The sequence below is a fragment of the Panthera onca genome, chromosome B4, assembly GCF_046562875.1.
Source record: "Panthera onca isolate mPanOnc1 chromosome B4, mPanOnc1 haplotype 2, whole genome shotgun sequence".
NCBI lineage: Eukaryota > Metazoa > Chordata > Mammalia > Carnivora > Felidae > Panthera > Panthera onca.
In genome coordinates, this window is record NC_138345.1 from 3885354 (window position 1) to 3909925 (window position 24572).

General features: G+C 45.9%; 1 long non-coding RNA gene across 1 annotated transcript; it reads left to right on the forward strand.

Moving 5' to 3' along the window:
- Positions 1–15295: 15295 nt before the first annotated feature.
- Positions 15296–24338, forward strand: LOC132695151 (uncharacterized). The gene is made up of 3 exons (XR_009617759.3): positions 15296–15601; positions 16121–20063; positions 23225–24338. It is a non-coding gene; the product is annotated as an uncharacterized LOC132695151 (long non-coding RNA).
- The last annotated feature ends 234 nt before the right edge of the window (positions 24339–24572 follow it).

A 24572-nucleotide genomic window follows, 5' to 3' on the forward strand; every position in this document is an offset into this window, starting at 1 on the left:
ATAGACATATGTACTGTTGTATGAATATAAAAAATGCATAATTCTAAGTGAACTTCTCAACTTTTCTCAACTCAGAAAAAGAGGAATAGAATCCATCTTCTTTATCTTCCTGAGTTGTAACAACATATTTGAAAGTCCTCTGAAAGTAACAAAACAGTGCTGGTGGGTCAGACAACAGCGAGGTCAGGATACCCTGTTAGGCTGGTTGGTGACTTGATGGCTCGGAATCAGGTATATATTATCTATTGCAGCCCCGTGAGGTGAAAGGCATCCCGGGGTGGGGGTGGGGGTGGGGGGGCAGGGAGGGGCTGGCCTCATGGGGTAAATCCACTCTGGGTTCATCATTCAGCCGATCTGTCAAGCAAATTGTTGGAGGCATTCCTAGCCCCTCAACAGAAACCCTGAGCCAGTGAACCACTCTCAGTAGATTCACCATGAGCCAGACTTCGAATTCGTCCCGTCTTAATCCCATATGTTAAGATAACTGCCATTCTTATTCTCCAGATTGCTGTTGATACAAACTGTCCGTCGTGCAACTCTTTTGGTGTGTACCACACCCCATCACAGATTTGGGACTACTCACAGGCTACGATGGAAGGAGAATGGTGACAGCAGATCTTAACAAGGATTATCAGTGAGTTCTCGGAGTCGGGGGCCTTAGGGCTCCATCATGAGAAGGGGACAAATTTCCTGAGGATTCCACTGGCAAAGAAGGCAAAGGAGGCTGCCAGAATTAGGAAGTCAAGATCCCTAGCTTCATCAGAATTTCCTCATATAAACCAAACTTCCAAATCCCATTTCTTTCCAACAAATGTCCTAATTCTAATAAAAGAGACCCTGTGAATTTGGGAATTCATATTGGGCAGTAATCCATCCACCTGCAAGATGAGACTTTTGGGTTTAATTTTCAGAAATCTTGGCCCTCTGGCTACAGGAGATAGGATTTCTTACATGGCCATTCTAGGCGCTTTTGGATTCCTTATATAGACCTTAATCTGGGAATTTAAAGCCCCGAGCTCATCGTTTTCTTTTCCTAAGTTAGCATAGTTAGAAGTAACCAACCGATCCAATTATACTCCTTGTTCTCATCACGATGTTCTCAATAAATGCCTGGCCACCCAGAGCCTGGTCCTCAGTAGGCACTTACTTGCACGTACATAAAGGTGAAAATCTGAGGAGCTATTTCACCACTATATTCTACACACTCCTTTACCACTGGAAATAGGGTCATTATAGTGCCTTTACATCTAATCAGACCAGAGACGAGTTCCAGAAAACCCAGAGATAACTCAGAGAGCTCATCCTGAAGATTCTGTTCCTCTGCAACCACTCTCAATACCACATTCTGCATTAGTCAAATTTAAGTCAGGGAAGCACAACAACTGTGTAGGCTTGTGTTCGAGTGTTTGATCTGCAGAGGTGGGAGACAGGCCATCTCTGTATGGTTGTTGGAGCTTAATGTCCACAGAGGGGCCGGCGGGAAGGAAGATGGAAATGGGATGGAGGAAATAAGATGATTATAAACACAGACTGAAATCCATGTCCTTCCCGTCGCCTTGGCCCCCGGGCATGGTCGCATGGGGGAGCCGCAGACATGGCACTCTATCTGCATTGTTGACCAGATGGCCAGGACTTTCTCCTCAGGTTTTCTAATTTCTTCAGGGAAACTGCTTACTGGCTTTTTTTTTTCATGTTTATTTATTTTTGAGAAAGAGAAAGAGACAGAGTGTGAGAGAGGCAGGGGCAGAGAGAGAGACACACACAGAATCCGAAGCAGGCTCCAGGCTCCAAGCTGTCACCACAGAGCCCAACACAGGGCTGGGACGCACAGACTGCGAGATCATGACCTGAGCTAAAGTCGGACACTTAACCGATTGAGTCACCCAGGGGCCCCTTAATGGCTATTTTTAAGTCATCTAGAAGCATTCTTAAAAACCAGCCCACAGCTGTTACATTTTGGTTGTTCTTCCAGAAAGTTATTTTCGGATCTTTCTTGGTCACATCGTCCATCAGCAACAACATATTTGTAAAATAACGTGTGCACGGCACATGGCACAGATGGGCTTTGGGCTAGTTTCACGTGTAAGAACCCTTCCTGGCCTTCCATGATGGATAACATTTCACTGCCAGGTGCACAGTTTAAGCATCCCTGTCTGTGTCCTGATCTGACAGGCGAGGAACGTACAATGACACGGTCAGTCACTGGATTGCCACAGTTGGAACTGGGTTGTCACTTCTTTACTGGGCTGCGGTTGGGAGAGCAGTGAAATAACAAAACTCGAAGAAGAAGCACATGCAGCTGGGCGTAGCCTGAGGACCTGGGAGCAATGACCCCAGACAGCGGGGAGGAGCCCAGCTAGCACCTGCGCGTGGGCTCTGCGCTCTCCTTGTGCTGGTCTTGTGTTGAGGTTGGCCACCAAAAGAAGGTGATGGCCTGTGAATGGCCACAGACCACGTGCCTAAGTTGAGCCAGAGTACAAACCCAGAGCTGCTTGCTAATGACCTTCAGGTAAACAGCGGGACCGGGGTCACTTCCTGCTGCCAGGTTTTGACGAAGGGAGGGTATTTTAAAATGTGCTCTAAGAAGATGAGGCTTAAGCACAGGTTTATGGAGCAGACGTTCACTTGACAGAAACTCTGCAGGCAGCTGAGACACAGGACAGGCCCTCTGCTCCAGGATCAGAGTTAGAGAGTTTGTTTGGGGAAAGGCAAAAGGCATAATGTCAACATGAAAAAAAGAACCCAAACACAAAGTCTCAAACTAATTGCTTAGAAGATAATTTGGGAGGCGGGGGGGGGGGGGGGGGGGGGGGAGGGGGAGGGGAGAGGTAGGATTAAATGTCTAAACTTTCTGATATTCAGCATCTTTGTAACATGTGATTGAAACCTCTGCTTTAAGAGTCTCAAAATATATCTTTGTTATGTCCTTTGAAGAAACAACAGATAAAATCCTTCCTGACCTACTGACTGATGTGTCTCCTGTCCCAGGCAAATTTCTCAAAAACACTGATTATATGGCTTGTTTCCATTCCCTTACCATCTTCCCACTTATTTTTTTAAGTTTTATTTATTTATTTTTTTGGGTGGAGGGAGGGATAGAGAGAAAGAGAGTGAGAGAATTCCAACGTGGGGCTCGAACTCACAAACCGTGAGATCATGATCTGAGCCTAAGTCAAGAGTCGGTTGCTTAACCAACTGAACCACCCACGTGCTGCCCCATTTTCCCACTTGTTAACGCCCTTTCGCCTGATTTCCAAAGGTGTCCTAGAAATGGCTAGAGTGTTTGACAGACAGAATGTGGTCTCCTTATTAGAAGAAAGGGGGAAAAAATGGTGAAGTCGTCTGTCTGCTGAGCAGGGGCACCACTTACTCTAAAAGCCCGAGTGAAACAAAGTCAAACGTGACCGTTCAGCTACAGATGAAATTCTGCATCTTTGAGGCTGTACGTTTGCATATTTACTTGGCTGAAGATTCACAGTGACTTTTGTACCGTACAACTGTTCCCACTTTGAAATACGTGTTTTTATCAAAAAACAAAAACCCCATTACTCCGCGGACATATCCTAAGGTCAGCCTGGCCCTCATGTCAGCAAATGCAATGACAACCTCCATGTGGCTTCCTGGGCCACTCAAGAGCATTGATCACTGCTGCTGACTTCTCACTTTGGGAAACTCCATCTTGTCCATCTAATCTTCTCGTATCACCGATCTGGTCTCTCAACCTCCTTCTCCATCCCATCTGTGAACAGGAGTCAGTCTCGTGCTGGGGTTTCTTAGACTAGGTCTTTGTTCTTATCCTAGGCCGTCTCCCTAGTCACTCAGGTGGTTCCGATTGTCAGCCGAACATCAGTGAGTCTGATGTATGAAAGTAGCCGGAACCACTCTCTGCAGATTGGGAAGCACCCATCCACACTGCACACCCACAGCCTCCACCACGTTTCACCTTGGGTCACTTTCTACCTCTATTAGCTTCCCACCCTGGTCCAAACCTGCCATCATCTCTTTCCCCAAATGCCCAAAAGCTACTAACTGTTGTCCTTGCGCTCATTCTAAAGACCGTCTAGTAACGTCATGCTGTAATCAGAAGGATTTTCAAGATGAAAGTTGTTATGATGTGACCATTCTTCTAAAATCCTTCTAAAAACCAAGAGCCTGATTATGGCCCAGATGCCTCTCTAGGGTCTGATTTTTGTCTTCTATGGCTGTGCCCTTCTCATTACTCCTTCTCTTCTGTGTTTCACACACTTTGCTCTTTTGTGGTTCCTTCCGTGTGCCAGCTTTCACCCCGCCGAAGGTGTCTGCACATCAGCTCTCTGCCTCCGACCCCCAACGACCCCTTTTCTGGTTAACCTCAAATCATCCCTCAGACCCAAGTCCCTCCAGGGGGACACCAGCCGCCCTCTCGTCCAGCTCTGCTACTTGTCTTCCTTGACTTGGGTTTTACCCTTTCGCCTCAGTCTCTGACTGTCCTTCCCCAGAGCTGCCAGCATGCCTTCAACCCTCTGGAAGGCTGCTTTCAACATGATGTTGAGGGGCGCCTGGGTGGCTCAGTAGGCTGAGCATCCGACTTCGGCTTAGGTCACGATCTCACAGATCATGGGTTCGGGCCCTGCGCCGGGCTCTGTGCTGACAGCTCAGAGCCTGGAGCCTGCTTCGGATTCTGTCTCCTTCTCTCTCTCTCTGCCCCTCCCCTACTCGCACTGTCTCTCTTTATCTCTCTCAAAAATAAATAAAAATTTTAAAAATGTAAACAGAATGTTGAAACCTATCCCAAGAGTTTCTGGTTCAGCAGGTTGGGAGTGAGGCCTGAGAATCTGCATTTCTAACAAGTCTCCCATTCATGCTGCGACTCAGGGACCGTACCCCGAAAACCACTGCTTTGAAGGGATCCTACACCCGATGCCCTTTCCCTCCACAGGAAGATAAGCTCCACTGGGCTTGGGAGCATGACTATTTTGGTTTATCAATATCTCTCTAGTGTAGTATGGTCTCCTAGGACAGATGTTCAACAAATAAGCTTCTGATTGAATGATTATTAGAAAGAATAAGTAAATTATAAATCATTTGCTCTAGTAAATAAAATGCTCTGCTGACCAATACGTAATAAATTTACCTAAATGTTAAGTATATTAGCTCAACCAAATATTTCCATTCCCCCATCTAGTGTAATTTCTGCTTCTTGTATATTTCCCTTGTAATATATTATAAACACTTTTAATTGTAGTGAAAAAACACACAACATAATATTTATCATCTTAGCCATTTCTGAGTGCACAGTTTAGTCATGTTAAGTATAACGTTATACAACCCATCTCTAGACTGTTTTCATTTTGGGAAACCGAAACTCTAAACAGGAGCTCCCTCTCTCCCTTCCCCCAGCCCTGGCGACTGCCAATCTACTTCTGTCTCTATGAATCTGATGTTCTGGGTACCTCATAGAAGTGGACTCATACAGTATTTGCATTTTTGTGACCAGCTTATCTCACTTAGCATGATGTCCTCAAAGTGTTTCCGTGTTAGCAAAGGTTAGAATTTCTTTCCGTTCGGAGACTGAATAATATTCGACATTTTGTTTAACCATTCATCTCTCAGTGGATGCTTGGATGGCTTCCACGTTTTGGCTTTTGTGAATAATGCTTCTGTGACTATGGCTCTACAAAGATCTCTTCATATCCTTGCTTCTTGTGGGTAAAAACCCAGAAGGAGAATTTCTGGGTCATACAGTCATTATATTTTCAACTTTCTGAGGAACTGCCATACTGTTTTCTGTAGTGGACACCCCATTTTACCTTTCTCCCAACAGTGCACAAGGGTTCTAATCTCCTCACATCCTTGCCAAAACTTATTATTTTCTGTTGTTGTTTTTTTTTATTAGTAGCCATCCTAATGGATGTTAAGTGGTGTCTCCTTGTGTTTTTTATTTGCATTTCCCTAATGATTAGTGATGTCGAACATCTTTCCATAGGCTTGTTGGGATATTCGGAGAAACATTTTCTTTAGAGAAACATCTATTCAAGTCCTTTGTCCATTTTCAAAGCAGTTTGTTTGTTTTTTGTCTGTTTTCGATCTTCTGTGATATTTTGAAAGTCCTAAAATGAAAAATTAACTTAATGGGCATTGTCCTTTCTCAGCAATAAATTACCTTTGCAGATTGTAGACGCCATCGTGGATAAATGTCTTCTATCTGGAAGCACCGAGGAAAGGATATTGTATTTATAAGTGGCTACTTCATTTTTATTCTTCCATTTTAGCCCAAAAAGCTAACCAACTGTCCTTCCGTGGCCTACAGTGGAGGCACAGGAAGAGGGGTGGTGGGACAATCCTTCGTTCTACTACAGATGCACAAATCCCGGGTGAACATTTGGGGCTGTTTCAAAAGGCACATTCTGCTTAAAATATTGTCCACCCCTCCCCCCCCCCCCCCATCTAGGGCACAGATGCAAAAGAAGGGGCTCACAATGGGTTGATGGGAGAGAGCAAACAGACTTGGGTATAAAGGGGATGCCCTTAGTAGAAAAGAGTCTCCCTGTCTCCTTGCCTGGATCTCTCATTCTTCCCGGTCCCTGTGTCCAGTTAGACTATAATTCCCAGATTTCCTGGTGATTAAGTTCTTGTCAGTAGAACATGAGTCAGTAAAATATAAACATATGAGAGAACATGTTCAACTTGGACTTAAAAGGACCTCTCTTTCCTTCTGGCGGGATGGAAGTTGCAAAGATTAGAGCGCCTCGGGGAGGAACATGCTTGAGGATGGCACACTGCCTGACTCACCTGGTCCCGGAGGCGGATCCTTGGCGTGGAGCCTGTCTACCCACCCTGGACCATCCCCTGACAGAGAAAGAAGCCTCCATCTGGTGTGAATCATCGCATTTGGAAGGCACGTTGTTATATCAGGTTGCCCCTCACCCTGCTCATGCATTCTTCTTTACTTTTCACCTAACACTTGCTTAAGTCACTTTGCAGATCTAAACATGACTTTTTGGTAGAACTGGGTACAGCTCACTGGAAAGTACAGACCAAAACATTCCATATTTTCGTTGAGAAAACCAAAATCCTGTGCACAGGAAACACATAAGTGATGAAGTATATTACCAAGAGCCTATTGGAATAATATTGACAGCGTCTAAAATCCTGATTGGAAAGCAAATCAGAACCATCTAGAAAGTCAGAGCAGCTTGGAGAAGGGACTGATAGAAGCTGGAGTGGCCTTTACAAGGTTTCTGGGAGAAGGGACCTTGAGTCAAATCTGAAGAGCTGTAAGTGTGTACAGGCTGGGGAACCCAAACTGTACCTGGCTCAGGAGAGGGAAGAGATATTCCACCTGAAGTGTCTCTCCCTTCTGTGTCTCTTCAGGAAGAAGAGAAACTTCCAGGCTAACCCATCTGGGCTGCCAGTCCCTGAGTTCTCAACTCTGAGGGCTGGCTGGACATGAGACTTTGTGGCAGGGAGACTTTCAGGATGGCACCTCTGGGGGTTGCACGTGCCTGTGCTTAGAACCTTTCTCCCCGGTTTATCCTGTTGGCCTCTCCCCGCCCCCGCACCTCAACTTGGATGTCGCTTCCCCTGGAGCTTTGCCCGGCTCTGAACCTGCATCTCGTGCCCATCACGTAGAGGTACCTTGACTTTCCATGACCACCCTTGCGGTATGAGGCCTCAGTTCCCAGGGAACTCCGTGGAACCATCAGCTCTGTGTGAACCTATGCCTTCTTTTGTTCAAAGAATCATTGCTGGTGCTTAATAGCTAGGAAGAAAAAACAAGTGACCTTAATAGATGTACCTTCAGTAAATGAATAGATGGATATTAGTGCTTTTGGACAAGATCAAAACAGGGACTACACTGCACTGAAATTGATCCTAAGGTAGATAATAGTGCGTGTCTTCCCAGAAAGGTGGAAATTTTCCAAATGACAAGTTGTTCTATTAACAATATGTGGTCACATGGGAAGTTCGCTAAATTCTTCCGTCCTTTTTTGGGAGCTTAAAATATGAAATGAGTTCACAGAGGTGGAATAGTTTCAAGCAATGGAAGGCCAAGATGAAACTGCTCCTTATTCCCCTCTGAGAAGGAATCATCTATCTCTCGCGGAACGATCAGAGTCCTGGATAAAAATAAAAATGTGAATTTTTAAAATAGGGCTCACTTTTTGAACTACTCTTCCAAAATGAATCATGCAGTTTGGCCTTTTTATTTGAACTATTCTGATGCAATTTTCCCCACACAGATGCAAAGTATATTAGAACCGGCCCCTCGGTTGTCGGGCTCAGGAACTTGGGAAGACCCTTCAGGTTCACCTGCTGGAGGTGCTGAAGAGATGAGTAGTCAGCTCTGAGCCCTCATTTGCTGGGCCACGGGAGGGAGAAGTCACAACGTTAAGAATCCAGTTGATGATTTCTCGGGGCTCTGCGTGGCAGCCGCAAATTACAAAGTGAAAACGGAATGCGGGAAACACTTTCCTGTCCCAAACAAATCCCTCTCTCACTACACCAGTCTTTCTCACGGGGGTGATCTCGCCTGCCCGGGGTACACTGGGCAATGTCTGGGAGCATTCTGGGTTGTCACACCTGGGGACACGCGTTGCTGGCGTCTAGCGGGGGAGGGCTGGGGACGCTGCTAAACGTTCTCCAGCGCCCAGGACCGCTCCCCACGATGAGGCACCATCAGGCCCAAAAGTACGAACGGAACAGGCTGAGCAAACTCGCACTGCACTCTAACAGGTTCCTCGTGTCCCGGGAGGCAGGAGACGAATCTCGGTTACCTGCCTTCCGTCTTGCTGCAGAGACTGTCCCCGACCCCAGCACGGGCTCCATCCACACACGAAACAGGGGCTTATGACCCCCCCCCCCCCCCCAGTTCAGAGGAAGGGCAGGTCGCCCGTGACCTACTCGCAACACTTCTGGGGTCTCATGATCCCCGGTGCTTGAGTCCGCCGGGGACGGCCACGAGACACACACGTGGAGGCGACGTGACAACCCAGAGGAGCTATTTCTAAACGTGTGACTTTTTTGGCTGCCGGGCACGTTCCTGTGCTTCGTCTTGCTTGGCTCTGGGACCAGAGCGCTGACCACGCAGGGGAAAGGTTGTCTGCACTGGGAGCCGTGGCTGTGGTTCTGGAGTGGCTTACCCCAGGAGCACGGCCAGGAGGTGCTGCGGGACACTGCTCTCCTCCGTCAGGAGCCGCAGAAAAGCCAAGGGAAAAAACCCGTCTCGTGGTTTGTATCTGTAGGGCTGCTGGCTCGCCGGCTCCACTCAGCTTGCCTTCACGCCGGCCCGGAACGGCGCGGGACACACACAAACCCGAATCAGGGAGTTCTTTTCCTTGGCAGAGGGACCTTGGCTCGACTGCCACAGAGAACATTCTGGAGCTGAGAGACGATTTCATAGCCAGCTTATCCATCCACATACTTGGAAAGAGACTGTGGTTAAGACATCACACTTGCTTTTCCTTTGTTGTAGTAACTGTACATACGAAAACCGTTTTTTTCCCCCAACTGAACTTGTGGGCACTGCGTAGAGGCATAGGGGTCGAATGTTTGCATTATGGCTGTGGATTTTCATACTGTGATGGAACAGCAAGGTGACACAGCCACTCTGTCCACACCCCATTCCACGTCTCTCGATGGCAGAGGAGCCAGCACAAGTTGAAAGTAAGACTTAGGACCCGCACCGGTAAGTCAGGGTGGAAATCTAGAACCGCGTCTTAGACACAGACGGTGATTGTAACACGCAAGTGCTCCATTTTCTTTTTTTTTTTCTTAATTGATAATTACATTCTACAGCTGTTTTAGATTTGCAGAAAAGTTGAGTGGAAACTGCAGAGTTCCCATTCGACCCTTCTTTCCCTGCCACAATCCCTCTGTTATTAACATCTTGTATTAATGTGGTAAACGTGGAACAGCTGATGAGTCAAAATTATTATTTTTAACAGAATCTGAGCATAGTTATAGAAGCGCAGTGGTCATATATTATATTCATTTCAAGTGTAGAGCAGTGATTCGATAATTCTAAACGTTACAAATGCTCACCACAATAACTCTACTTGCCATCTGCCACCAGACATTGTGATTAAAATATTATTATTATTATTTTTAATGTGTATTTATTTTTGAGAGAGAGAGAGAGAGAGAGAGAGAGAGAGAGCATGAGTGGAGGAGAGGCAGACAGAGAGGGAGACACAGAATTCGAAGCAGGCTCCAGGCCCCGAGTTGTCAGCCCAGAGCCCGATGCAGGGTTCGAACTCATGAACCAGGAGAATGTGACCTGAGCCAAAGTCGGACGCTTAACTGACTGAGCCACCCAGGTGCCCCTGTTATTACAATATTATTTATTGTATTTCCTATGTTGTACTTTTAATTCCTGTGACTTATTTATTTTATAAGTGGAAGTTTGTATGTCTTTATCCCCTTCACCAATTCTGCCCATCCCTTCGACCCCTCTGCTCTGGTAAACAGCAGTCTCTTCTCTGTGTCTATGAGTCTGTTTCTGGGTTTTATTTTGTTTTTTGTTTTGTCATTTCTTTTGTTTTTTTTTTTAGAGTCCACATGAAAGTGAAATCACAGAATATCTGTCTTTTCTGTATGACTTATTTCACTTAGCATTGTACTCTCTAGCTCCATCCATGTTGCCACAAATTTCAAGATTTCGTATTTTTTATGGCTGAGTAATATTCCATTTTATATGTACACCATCTTCTTTATGCGTTCATCTATCAGTGGACACTTGAACTGCTTCCATACCTTTGTTATTGTAAATAATGCCGCGAGAAACATAGGGGTGCACATATTTCTTTGAATTAGTGTTTTTGTTTTTTTCAGGTTAAGTACCCAGAAGAGGGATTGCTGGGTTGCATGGTATTTCCATTTTTAATATTTTGAGGAACCTCTCTGCTGTGTTCCAGAGTGGCTGCACTGATTTATGTTCTCAACAGGTGCAGGAGGGTTCCTTTCTTTCCTCATCCTCGCCAACACTTGTATTCCTCATCGTCTTTATTGCAGGCATTCTAATAGGTATAAGGTGATGTCTCATTGTAATTTTGATTTGCATGTCCCTGATGATAAATGACGCTGAGCATCTTTTCATGTGTCTGTTGGCCATCTGGATTTCTTGTTGGGAGAAATGTCTATTCAGGTCTTCTGCCCATTTTTAGATTGATGATTTGTCTTTTTGATACTGAGTTGTATGAGTTCTTTATATATTTTGGATATTACCCCTTTATGGGACATATTATTTGCAAATACCTTCTCCCATTAAGTAGGTTGCCTTTTCATTTTGTGGATGGTTTCACTGTGCAGAAGTTTTCCAGTTTGATGTGGTCCCAATGGCTTATTTCTGCCTTTGTTTCCCTTGCCTCGGGACACGTATCTAGAGAAATACTACTAAGGCTGATGTCCAATAATTTGCTGCCTATGTTTTCTTCTCAGGGTGTTATGCTTTCAGGTCTTACATTTAAGCCTTAAATCCATTTTGAGTTTATTTTTGTGTGTGGTGCAACAAGGTGGTTCAGTTCCATCCTTTTGCAGCTTCCAGCATCATTTGTTGAAGAGACTGTCTTTTCCCCATTGTATAGTCTTGCTTCCTTTGTCGTAGATTAATTGACCACATAAGCATGGGTTTATTTCTGGGCTCTCTGTTCTGTTCCATTGATCTATGTGTCTAATTTTGTGCCAGGAGAGCCGGTATTATTGATGATACATTGCTATGAACCGAAGTCCACAGTTTATATTAGGATTTACTCTATGTTGTGTAGTCTATAGGTCTTGAGGAGTGTATTCACCACTGCAGTATCTACAGTGTATTTTCTCTGTCCTGAAGATGCTCCGTGCTTCACCTGTTTATTCCTCCACATCCCCACAAGCCAGGCAACCACTGTTCTGTCTCCTGTCTCTAGAGTTTGCTTTCCATTTTCTCAGTGACAAATGGACCCTGTTCCTTCCACTTCCGTGACCTCCCATCCTCTCCTCCTTGTGGGCTGCTGTCTTACTCATGCTCTCTCCTCACTCCCCCCGCCCCCCATCTTTATGGGAAACTATAGGCTCTGTCTCTTGCTTCTATCTTTCAGACCCAGTTGCAGATGTGGTAATCATCTCAATACAGAAATGTTCCCATGTTTCTTTCCTCTTCAAGGATCTCCAGTTGTGTGACTCGTCCCCAAAGAAAGCTAGAGGCTTTCCAAGGACCAAGGAGACACGAGGTGTCACGTTTCTGCAAGCTGCTTCCCTCTTCTCTCTTACTTCCCAGGGCCTCCATCGTCCGCCCTGCCCTTGGCCCTACAGGCAGTTCAAGTTTGGCCACGCAAGCAAGTCAAAATTCATCAAAGGGAAACATTTTCCTGCTCGTTGGGTCAGCTCCTGGTTGGTATGTGAGCCACGTCAGCTGCTGTAACAAACAGACACTGATAGTTCGGTGGCTGAATACGGTCAGCGTTTCTTTCTTCCTCACAAAGACGTCAGGTTGGCATTCCTGGTTGTCAGGAAGCCACGTGATGTTCAGGGACCTCGTTTCATTCCGTCTTCTGGCTCTGCCCTGCCATCTGCATGTTGTTGGTGAAACTGAGGAAGAAACACAGAAAGACAGGCCCACTCTGTATGGCTGTGGCCCAAGTGACAAATATCGTGTTGGTCCCCATTGCCTTGGTTAGAGCCATCACACGGCCACCTTGCCCTTGAAGGGAGGCTGGGAGATATCGTGTGACCATCTGCCCCGAAAAGAGAGGTAAAGCAGGGTTTTTGTCTGAGCAGCCGCAGTGAATGTGGAGTGTTACAAGCCTATAAAAGTAAAGAAAACTGAGATGAGGCCAATCTATGTATCCAAAATAAAGACTATGGAGATGCTGGGAGATTGAGGTGGACGCTGACATTTCCACAAGCCGGTGGAGGCCGAGTGTTGCGTGCGTCTGCTGCGGTGGGACGCGCAAGCTGGGTGGCGGGGCAGCGACGCTTCTTTGGTTGACCCGGTGGTCTTCGTACATAACTAGTTCACTTTCCTGTAGGTATTTTTACTTCAGTAAAAAGGTTAATAAACACACACCCAGTCACCTTATGTCAGACAGTTTCTCAAGTGTTTTATAACTAATTGAAATTTTCAGTTATATGCAGTATTACATATGTTATTGCTTCAAATATGTACCACAGCTATCCTGGGGCACATGACATGTCGCTTGTAATTCTGGTTACAAAGCATGCTGAGTCCCATGTTTGGATCGTCTTGATTTTCTCCTTATGTCCCCTCTTCTTACAATTTCTATTTCCCCCCTCTGGCTAATAAATACTTATTAATTTTAAACACTTTATTAAACATAGTCCTCTTTATGAAGCCTGTTTTGACAGAATTGACCATTCTATCGTTCATGCTGTTTGTGATACAAAGCACATCTCCTGTTGAGTCCTACAGCATTTCAGTGAACTAATCTGACTTCATCCCCAAGCTGGGAAGCTCTTTTGATGGTAGAGATTATGCTTAATCATCTCTTTATCCCTGTTCCCCAGAAAACATAGTGAACACTTAAATAATTCTTTGTTGAGTGAACGCATAAATGTGTAACTGTGTGATAGGATTCTCGATCGTGATTCGGTGATTGTCATCTTTTACAGTAAAAACACATGGTTTTAAGACTATAGGGTACAGTCTAACACCACTTAAATATTTGACAAAATGAAGATATTCTGAGGTATCTGGTTAACGTTCTTAGTTTGGGTAAAGGAACAGGTTTCAAGGACTTGTCTCCTGAAGAATATTTTTGTGTCACCCGGTATCTATTTTCCTCTCCATTAGATATTTACGTGTGCATAACGTAAGTTCTGTTATGCAAATAGTGTAAATTAAAAAACACAACAGCCATTTTTGAGTTAGGAAAACCCAGACTTGAATCTCAGCTTTATTCAAGCTCTGTGACTTTGGACAAGTACTTTCATTTAAGCCGTGGTTTATTCGTCAACAGAATAAAGAGTTTAATTCAACCATAATGATATTGTGCAGATTAATGAGGTCCGTTCTAAGCACTGACTCAGGAGATTCTCAATATATGTTAAGTGCTTACTCGTTTCTTCCATCTCCTTAAGAAGAGTTCTTAAGTTTATCATAAATATCTAATCAGGAAAACCTATGGCTTGCTATTTCTGTTCATCTTCCCCGTTTCTCTATTTTCAAGAAAAATATCCAACCTAAACGTCAAACTTAATTTATGCCACTAACTTGTTCAATTGGTGCTGGGGCTGGGCTGATGTAAACAGGATACTTTTCAGTCTTGTTTCATTTCCCAACTTCTGTTACACATTCCCGGAGGCTGATCATTTGAAAAGTGCCCCCAACACAAGCATGACTAAGGAATGGTACGCGTTACGTAGGGGACACTGGGTTCTGGCCCTTCGTTGCTGCCTGAGGTAAACGCAGCATCACAAAATGCACTGATTTAGTCAGGAAGGAGCAGCAGTGAACGTATTAATTGGTCAGCGCAAGAGACCCGAACAACAGCGCGATGGCAACAGTCTTTGCCCGTCCAGGCCCCCCAGTCCTCATCGCCAACAGGCTGTGTGCTTCCCACTGCTTTGTTGCCCCGCTGCACAGGGGCCTCCTTCCGAGGGCTGCCCTGGAAGAACCCAGAGTCCAGCCCCCACGGCCTCTCTCTCTGCACAGCCCCACCTCCCGGACTGATCCCCGGAGCACAGAAGCCCCTCCTCTGTCTCTAGGAGGAACACAGTCTGCAGGGCTGGGTGTCCCTGTGGGGTCACGTGGACCCCGCTGTTACACATCTCCCCCACTCCCTCACCGGTCGGTTTCTCCCGGAAGAATTTCTGTAATAAATATTTGCCCTAAACCCTCCTCATCCCAAGGGCTGCTTCTGGGGCAGTTCAAGCTAAGGTGGAAGCATGGCAAGAGAGGAAAAGGGAAGAAGCAAGTCGAGGCACACAAGATCAGTGCAGGTGAAAAGAAGGGACAATGCAGGGGTCCGCACGAGGAAGGCAGATGAAAGTCTAGAAGTCCTTTCGGGACTCCTGTCTCCCCCCCCCCCCACCCCGTTTGGTGTACTGGGTGTGAAGCTGGGGGGCGGGTGGAAGCTGGATTCTCACGAGCTGGTTATACAGAGTGTCCCACAGGGTAAAAAATGATCCTCCGGGCAGACGTTGGGAACCACAAATGGGTGTGGGCAAATGTTGAGCTCCTAGGTGAAAATCTCATGGCAGCACGGGCAACCCGGATGAAAAGCGTTACCTGATGTCAGGGTGGGGCTGGCTACCTCTGGTTTTCCAACAGACTTTTCAAAGGTAAGGGGATGTTTTGTTGTATAAATATTTATATCCCTCTGTGCTCGGCACACCTCGCGTATGAACGCTGCACCAGACCAGTTGAAATCATAGGATCTTAAGAATGGCCAGGGCACCTCTTTTTATAGAGTAACAACCCTTCCCTGGTGTGCTGGAAAACGACGTGTGTCTATAGGAGCTGAGCTGTGACCAAAGACATTACTTTCCTTCTTCTGTTTTTAGAAGCACTGAAACCTACCCTCTGATTTCAAACCACACTTCGATTCTGACACATACAAATACAGCCATTTGCTGGTAGGCATGGGTCTAGAAAGAATAAAATCTCCCTTTTGTGGTATAAAAGGTAAGTTTCATCTCTCAAGTGAGGGGGGAGGTAGGTCCGGGCAGGTGGATCTCAGGACACGCTTACGTGTGGTGTGTCTGACATCCAGCAAGCACGGTCAGTGGCATTCGAGGTATGTTACAAACAAACAAACAGAAACCCGAAGAGCAGCGACCCTGTGATATTTCTGCAAATAATGAGGGGCTGTGAAATATTTAAAATCATAGCACTGAAAATAAAAGTGTGCATTTATCTAACAAGGCGGCTGTTTTATTATAAAAGGTTAAATAAATACTTTCGGTGATAGAAACTGCTAACAAGAATGTCTCTCAGGGAAAGGAAAATCATTCCACTTAATTGTGTTCCATTTCTGCCACTGGAGGTTCATTTTGGGGACACTCTCCGGGCTGAGAGTCGGGAAATCGATAGTGGATGCCTCTCCTTCACTCTGATGGATGTTAGTTGCCAAAGCTGAAATATTTTTAGTTTCAGGCCAGTTGCTCCTGGAGCCAAAAGCCCTAATTGTTCATTTATCCACAGTCCTCTGGGTGATTCGAGGCCGGAACTGGTGGAGAGAGGCCTTCTGTCCCCGAGGAAGGTGTGGGACGCCCAGAAGCAAGGGAGTGGCCCGGGTGCGGAGGAGACACAGCTGTCCCATCATTGTGATTACGATTACGATTGTGAGTCCAGGAAGCTCCTCACCGAAGCACTGGTTTCACTCTTTTAAGAATAAACTCTTTCAGTTTGCCGATGTCCCTCGCCCGGGCACGCTGAAACACACGAGTTACGCGTTTGCCTTGTTAAGTGCCACGCTGAGTAGTTGCTGAGGCCCTCCCTCCTGTGCGCCCCCTGCCCCCCCCCCCCCATCAGAGCGGGGCTCTGCCTCACGAGACGTCACCGGTCACCGCGGCAGGGACCAAGTGCACAGCAGCAAATATTGTGGTTTCGCCTGATGCCCCAACTGTGCAAACAGATGACGGAAAGCGTCGTTCACAAGACAGAGAGGAGGTCAGAATCTGTCGGCGCAGACACTCCACACGGCCACTGATACAATGCACTTTCGTAGGGGACTTATTTACGGGAACCTATCATGAGTCTTGGCAATTCGTAGCACGACGTTCCATGGAAAATTCCCTTCTCTGCTCAGACTAAACGCAAGACATACAGCGTTCACTTTTGATTAACGAAGGCCGTAAACACACCCCAACAGGTATAATATGGTAGTTTACAGCCGTGGCCTAAATTGGCAGACATGCTTTCTTCTTCATAAAACGAGAAAAGTGGGATAGGTTGGAAATCTTCGTGACTCTCGGCAGGACGGCTAGCTGGCCGCGGCCACCGCAGGGACTGTCTCATTACCCACTTACCAGGATTTGGTCTCCTCCGGCATCATTTATTCATTACCTATACTGCGGCTTTGTAGGCTAGTCTATAAATACCTTTCTAATTTGAATTAAGATAATGTGCTATCTGTGCTTGTTAGATGTGGCAAAACGCAGCTTGTACTCACTTTAAATCTTACCAAGTCAGAGAGCAGTTTTGCATTCCAGATAGAGCTAAAAATATTCACCCATTAAAATAGTAATCATCATTAAAATTAGCTCACTGATTTTGCTGATTAATTTCTCGGTGACAAGTACGCTTTCTAAAAAGTTTCAATTAAACATTTTTTTTTTTTTTGAACAAAACTCGACTTTTAAAATCTAAACTATCTAGGAAGAAAGGGACAATTAAGGAAATAAAAATAGAAAATTTAAATCTACTGTAATTTGCACAGACTTTGTGAAGATTCGCTGTCAAAAACCAGAGGAAGGCAAAGCATGGAAACGGTTGTGGTGACTGGAATGTGGGACCGAGGCCCCTTCTTCACTTTGGGGGTGACGCACATGCCTTGGGAAGGTGCTGTGTTTTTGTCTGCACAGGAGTGCACTAGCGGGCATAGTAAGAGTGCAAGTGCTCAGAGCCACTCTCGTGACATTAAATGTTTACGTGCACGCGCTCGATTTTCATTTGCAACAGGCATGCGTCCAGTCCAGCAGAAGGCTGTAAATCCGCAACAGCATAAAGGGGCACTTGAAAGGCATGGATGAAACAAAGGCTTGTTATTGTTTGTTTTTTGTCTTTATTATCTTTATTTTAGTCACTATGTTTAGTTAATATTCCCATATTATATAGGGTTAAAGACATAAACAGGCTAAAATATTATTTTAATCAACCCTATAGAAAATGGTGTTTCCATTCAATCCTTCAGGCAAATCAACCCCTTACTGTCATCTCCAGAAAATAGGCTAATAAAGATGCCTCTGGTTTTAAGTATATTAACTATGTTGAAACTAAAAAATGGGGCACGGGTGGTAAGACAGAAGGCTGCTGAGAAAGGTTCAGAATACAGGGATCAGGAGAAAGTTATAACGTGCACTTGTGTTAAAAATAACGTATCATTCGGTACTAATTAAGGCGATAAAGTATTCCTTAGCTATGAACGTTTAACGTTTCATATTATTTATAACAGACACACATCACAAAATAATAGTGAAATCCAGTACGTCACGGATGACTATTGTATAGTAACGGCCACAGAAATATCTTCTGACACTTCTCAAATAATGCATCCCAGCAGCTCCAGAGGAAGACAGAGATTCACGCCAAAGCGATCTGGTGTCCAGCGGGTGAGAAACGCAGCGCTTAACCTAAGGGTATCCATGCTTCCATGAAAACACAGACACACGTTTCTTTTCCGTTCAGAAGACACAGATAATGAGTAGTTCTCTATTTCTTGACTTTCAAATACTAAACTGTCACGGCATCCAGCCGCTTTTAATAATGTAACTCAGCCTCATCTTTTAGAGCTTTAGTGAGTTATTTTCCAGAATTTTTGAGAATATGTCATTTGAGGAACACACATCTTACTCTATAATCTCTTGAACGTGTTTATTTCAAGAGATACTAGATCTAATACTCACAAAAGTTCTTTCATATCTTTGGTGACAGTATGTCTGAGGTGTTTGGGATCTCAGAAAAATAGACCATCTTGCTTATCTCCTGTGATTTGAATCGTAAATCCGGTCTGGCATCAGGTGGGATTCCGTGAGTAATTATCACAATGAAATAATCTGTGTGTGTGCGTGTGGATTAGTAGATACACAGACAGACAGACAGATAGATGGACATTCGAAGTACCTCAACTGTCATATATTTTCAAGTTTGGGCTCTTACTTACATCCAGAAATATATGAAAGTAGAGAGTCTGAACCACTTTAAATCTGTTATGTCCGTGGGTGGTATTTCCAGCTTTCACTTTTGCCTTCTTACAAATCATTTTCCCTTTAGTTTCTGATGTAATTCATAAAATACCAGTGTCCCTGGCCCTCCAAAGGCATCCCATCAGACTCAGACCCAAATCTAAAGCCTTGGCCACACCCCTCCCTCCCCCTGCGGCTTTCCCGCACTCTCTGAGCCTCTGCCCTGGCCTGCACCCACCTCCTTCCCTCCTCAGGACACCTGGGCTTTCATTTTCTCCTGCCTCGGGTGACCTTCCCCTGCTCTCTGCAGACCAGCTTTGCTCAGGGTACTGTCCCGGACGACTGGGACTCCCCAGAAAGCTCGGTGACAGCCTGGGGCTGGAACCAGTGTGGGAAGCCCAGCTTCCTTCCCTCCCAGGGAGCCAACTCTGGGGGGCAACGTGGTCTCCAGACCCCCCTGAGAAAACAATCCGGAGCTGGGACTCCCCCGAGCTTTACTTCTTCTGGCTCCTGATTTTGCTCCAGGGCTCCCGGACTGACTTCTCTTGCAAGGAGAATTTCCTATCAAGGATAATCCTATCAAATAATCCTCACCTCCAGGCATACCTCTGGGGAACACGAGCTCAGACAAAATGCCTGGGCATCTCCAATACCACCTCCTACTCCCTACTGTAAGCCCCATTCAGGCACTGTGTAGCTCACACATCCGGGTGCCCCAGGGAATCCGGGAGGATGGGGCCCTCGGAGCTGCATGCTTTATATCGTCAGGTTTTATTCACTTTACGACACCTAATACTCTCTAACATTATGCCTCATTTAATGGAACAGCGTTCTCCTGCCATGTGGCATCTCTGTGAAAACAGTAACTTCTTCCCCTTCTCTACTGTGCTTCACGTCCCTAAAAAGACCCACAAGATGGCAGGTTCTCAGTGGCCGCTGGGTAGAGAGATGGTCTACAAGTGGAAAAAGATTGACCTCTCTCCACCTGGGGTCTCACATCTCCCCTTGCCTCTCACTTCCTCCCTAGAACTGAGAAAGGGGAGCAGTGGTCCTGGCTCCTGCGATCAGTACACACTCACCAGGGAATGAACGAGTAGGCCAGGAAACATGTCCTCCGGCCGTCGGTTAGACGTGCCCAGCTGCCTTTCCATGTGTCCAGATATAAGCCATCGTGGAAGAATCAGCAAGAATTTGCTGCCAAGCTCAGAGATTTTCTCCCCAAGCAGAACTGGTGAGCTTGGGTAAGCACCTCCGAGAGCCCCCCCCGGGGCCCCGGGTACTTGCCAGGGGTGGGGCCGGTGACCAGGCTCATTGTCCTGGAGATCAGACACCACGGTGTCTGTTCTCATCGCTTCCCTGGGGGAGGAGGGGATGGGGGGGGGAGGCAGGCAGAAGTAAATCCAGAGGTTGCCTCAGGACTTCTCACCACCCGGCAAAGGTTCGTGCCAGAGTGTGTAGAAGAATGGAGGTCGTATTTAAGTTTTCCGTGTGCGTCTGGTGACATATTGAACCAGATGATTTATTAATTCAACAGAGATTTATTGAGCATTTTCTACATCCTGGGCATTGGCCTGGACATTGGGGATATAAAAGTGAACACAATAGATGCCTTCACTGCTCTCACGTGGTTTATATTCTTGTGGGCTGAGAAAGACAAAGACCATATACTAGAAATAGCAGCCTGGGCAAAGTGACAGCAGCAGGACTATGATGTCTTTTGAGCAGACACAGGGAAAGCAAGGGGGCAGTCCCTGCATACATCCGTGGGAAGCAATGATGATAGGCGCAAAGGCCCTGTCGTCACGGTGGGGCTGTGGGAGAGCGAGATGCTGAAGCTGTGTTAACGGGGTCACATTTGCTGAAGGCTAAAGCACCCCAGGTACGTTCCCTTAGCAGCCAACAGAATGAGAGGGCCCATTTTCATACGCAGATGATTGCTCATGAGGTGAAATGGTAAGACTTACTGTTGCCATCACACCTCACTAGCAGAAAAGTAAATGGCAACCAAATAATACAATTTCTGTTATTCTAACAGGGGCTTTTTAGAAAGTGACAGATCCGCCCGGGGGAATGTCAGAATGTCGGGTTCCAGAGATCGACAGTACAGTAGAATTCCGGGGTGACACTTCATAATAAAACCTAATATAGAAAGAGAGAAAACCTCATTCTCACCATATAAATTAAGGAGTGACGATTTACATTAAACACCTATTCACCGCATGACAAAAAGATTCTGTGTAAGAGCACTCCACGTAATGATTTTCCTCCGGAGCAGTTAAAGTCGGATGTGTCTTCTCCGGAGGAAACCAGAGTGGTGGCTCGATGTTCTCTGCCGTCTCTGCCGAAATTCTGTCTGGTTTTAATTCACAAGCATTGTGCAATACGATGGCGTACAATCCAATTCCCTTCTCAACTGTATTAAGCAGAAGGTACCCCGGGGATGACTGGAAGATACAGATGCAATTACTAGACTGTGTGCACGTGTGCGTGTGTGGGTGAAGCGTGTGACTGTGTGTGTGCATGCTGTGAAGTCCGAATGCCCCCGCGCTGGCACATGTGCATTCCAAGCCTGTGTCCTGGAGGGACAGAGTAACTTTCTTCCGAGAGAGTGTCTGGTTGCAGCATCCTGCAGGTGGGGCCACTTGGTACTTGTGTGCCAAGGATGGTGATTAGGTCGATGACAAATCTGGGTGTTGAGTAGAAAGAGCTTACTGATTAGTTTCTGGAATTGTTGCCCAGTTTTGGGGGTTTTTTTGTCTTTTGTTTTTTTTTTTAAATGGGTTTTGCTCTTTTTGTGTGTTTCTGGATTAGCGAGTTCTGTCATATACTTAGTTAAACCATGAAGGCTGCATTAAAATGAACCCATTCGAGTCTTGCCGGGATACGAGTGTGTGTTAGGATTCTACTCCCTCCGGGAAGTGGTCACTTGGCAGAAGAAAGAGGGAAAAGCTTCAAGGTGCTCTCCGTGGAGCACGGGCTCTGGATGTACTTTCTGTGCATTTTACAGGATCTTTCTGTAATTTCTCAGTGCTATGCCTCTGAAAAAAATGCCCAGGTAGGCACTCAGCACATGCCTCCGACTAGAATCTCCCTCACTAAATCTTGCTGTAATGGATGTGATTTAAAAATTAAAAAAAAAAAAAAAAAAAAAAAAAAAAAAAAAAAAAAAAGAGGAAATGGAGAAGTCCTTGGTAAGTACCTGAGGAGAGCTGCATATGAATCTGAGCTCTTTGCCTCTCTCCAGGTTTCCTTTATGTCTGCTGAGTGCTTGAAACATTTCCAAGAATCTTGCCACCCTTTTACAAACTCTGTTTATGACGGCAGCTCCTGGGAATGAGTTATATTCTGTTCTCTGGGCTACTCAAATAAAAAGTGCTACCTACTCCATTTGGCTGTTTGAAGGAATTTAAGAAATATAAATATGAGACTGGGATTTTGTGCCCTAATGAGTAAGAATCGAGAGAGAGGGAGTGTGTGTTCAATACCGTGAAGGGTGGATGCTAGGTCTTTCCTAAAAAGCTGTATTAAATAGGAAGGAAATGACTGTGGACGTTCCCAGTTCCCAGTGAGATTCCACTTTTAGAGAAAGTTGCTGTTACCTATCAGCTGGGATTTCAGACAGTTGAATGTCTGATTGGAGCACAATGATAATAAGAAGAAAGAAGCAAGCTAAAACAAAAAGAAGACAAGGACACAATGCAATGGAGACTAAGTTTGCAGGATTAAAATCCCAGTGTTTTACCAGAATTTCCTCTGGGGAGACCTTTGTCGCAACAGACGGAAACCTGGTTCTTCGTTGTTCAAACGGTAAAGCGGTATGTGCAAGACAAGTGGTCGTAAGCGAAGGTTACAGGTATAAGCTATGGCAGGATCTGGCATTTGGATTTCAGAGCAACCCCAGGGGCCAGGAACCCCAGCTGTATCCAACAGGCTGAGATGGAAAGAGGGTCATGGGGTCCTCAGGGCTCGGGGTAAGGTGGTAAACTGAGTTCTCGTTGTGACGATGACACGATGACCAGCCATCGGTACCTGGCAACCTAACCGGATGGGACCTACCCCTCCATCCGCCTCTTCTTGACATTACCCGCTTCTACCTGCTGCATTTGCAGTCAGGGCTGACACTAGGAAGGACACAGGAAAGGCAGAGGGCCGGGGACCAGCGGCCCTTGGAGAAGGGAAGTGTGAGGGGCACGGAGCCCTGCCCCCCCTCATGCAAGCGTGCTGCTCCGGAAGGTGGGTTCAAAGAGGACATTTAGGAGATACGTAACCAACACGTCTTCTAGGGCACAGGACGGCGTAGAGAATTCCATTTCCTTAGTTGAATAAGATTCTAACTTGGGTTTAAAGAATGCATATAGAAAAATCTTATGAATGATGAATTATTTCACTCTTCTGTTTCCAGGTAACTCCTATCATTGTATAGCAGGGAAACTCTACACACGCGTGTTGTGGACGGATGCTGATCACACGGCTTTACAGTAAACTTTCTCCCAGGGGCGGGAAGCGAGGAGGAAAACCACTCGGAGATCAGGCTAAGGCTGGCCCAAGATTTAGACCTGAGATGATCAGACTTCTGAGTGCACCTGCGACCGACCATGTCAGAACTATCACATCCTCCTCAACCCATGTGTGCACCGCCCTCTCGGAGTCGCCCGCAGCAAGCTGGGACTGCCACGGGACTGAGGGCTCACGGACGTTGTGTGAACACATAGAAAGTTTTAGAAAATTCAGTTCTTTTAATGCTTCTTTTTCAGGTGATAAAATATCTAAAAATCACAAAAACACATTTGACTCTCTGTTAGCGATTACTAATGTTAGTGATTACTAATGATCCCTGGTTATAATGAGCGTGTGAATTTCTTTGAAATGAAATTCTCTGTTGCTTTTCTTTTTAACGAATCAATTTGTGATGGTTCTGGGATTATTTCAGACACGGAGGTATGATGTATTTCTTCTCCCATGGGCGTCAGAGAATTTTATGGTGCCCCCCCAGCCCCAGCTCTGGAAAAGGCACCTAATGTTTCCCTGTTTCAGCTATATTTTGTAAAACTGTTAGCAACGACTAAGATACAAGTGGGTGGAAAGGGGTGAGGATTATATAATGTTGCTATTTTCTTTAACTTTCTTTCACTGTATGTTTGCTGAATGAGTGTGAGTTTAGCACCAATAATTTGCACCCAGGACTGCAGATTGGGACCTGCTTGGCCCCAGTGACCGTCACAGCGAGAGGACTCCAACATTTGGGAAACGACAAATGTCTCATGTGCTTGGCTGCCCTAAGAGAATACCATAGTCTGCGACTTAAACAACAAATATTTATTTCTCACGGCTCTGGAGGCTGGAAGCCGAAGATCAGGGAGCTGGCGGGTCTGGCTTCTTCTGAAGCCTATTTGGCTCGCCAGTGACCACCTTCTCCTCAAGTGTGTCCTCAAGTGGTGGGATGGGCAAGGGGGCTCTCTGGGTCTCTGTCACAAGAGCACTGCTCCCATCACAGGGGCTCCACCCTGATGACGTAATCACATCTCAAAGGACCCATCTCCTAACTTCACACTGGGGGCAGGTAGATCCCCATGGAGGAATTTGGGTGGAGGGGAGACACAAACATTCAGTCCACAGCCATGAGAATTAGAGAGGCCAAGAGCACGCAAGAGACAGAAAGTTCTGTGTGGGAAACTATCACTCGGCAAGAACTCATATAAATCCTGGGAACAATGACCTGTCAATGTGGATGGCAATGATAATTCTAGGTG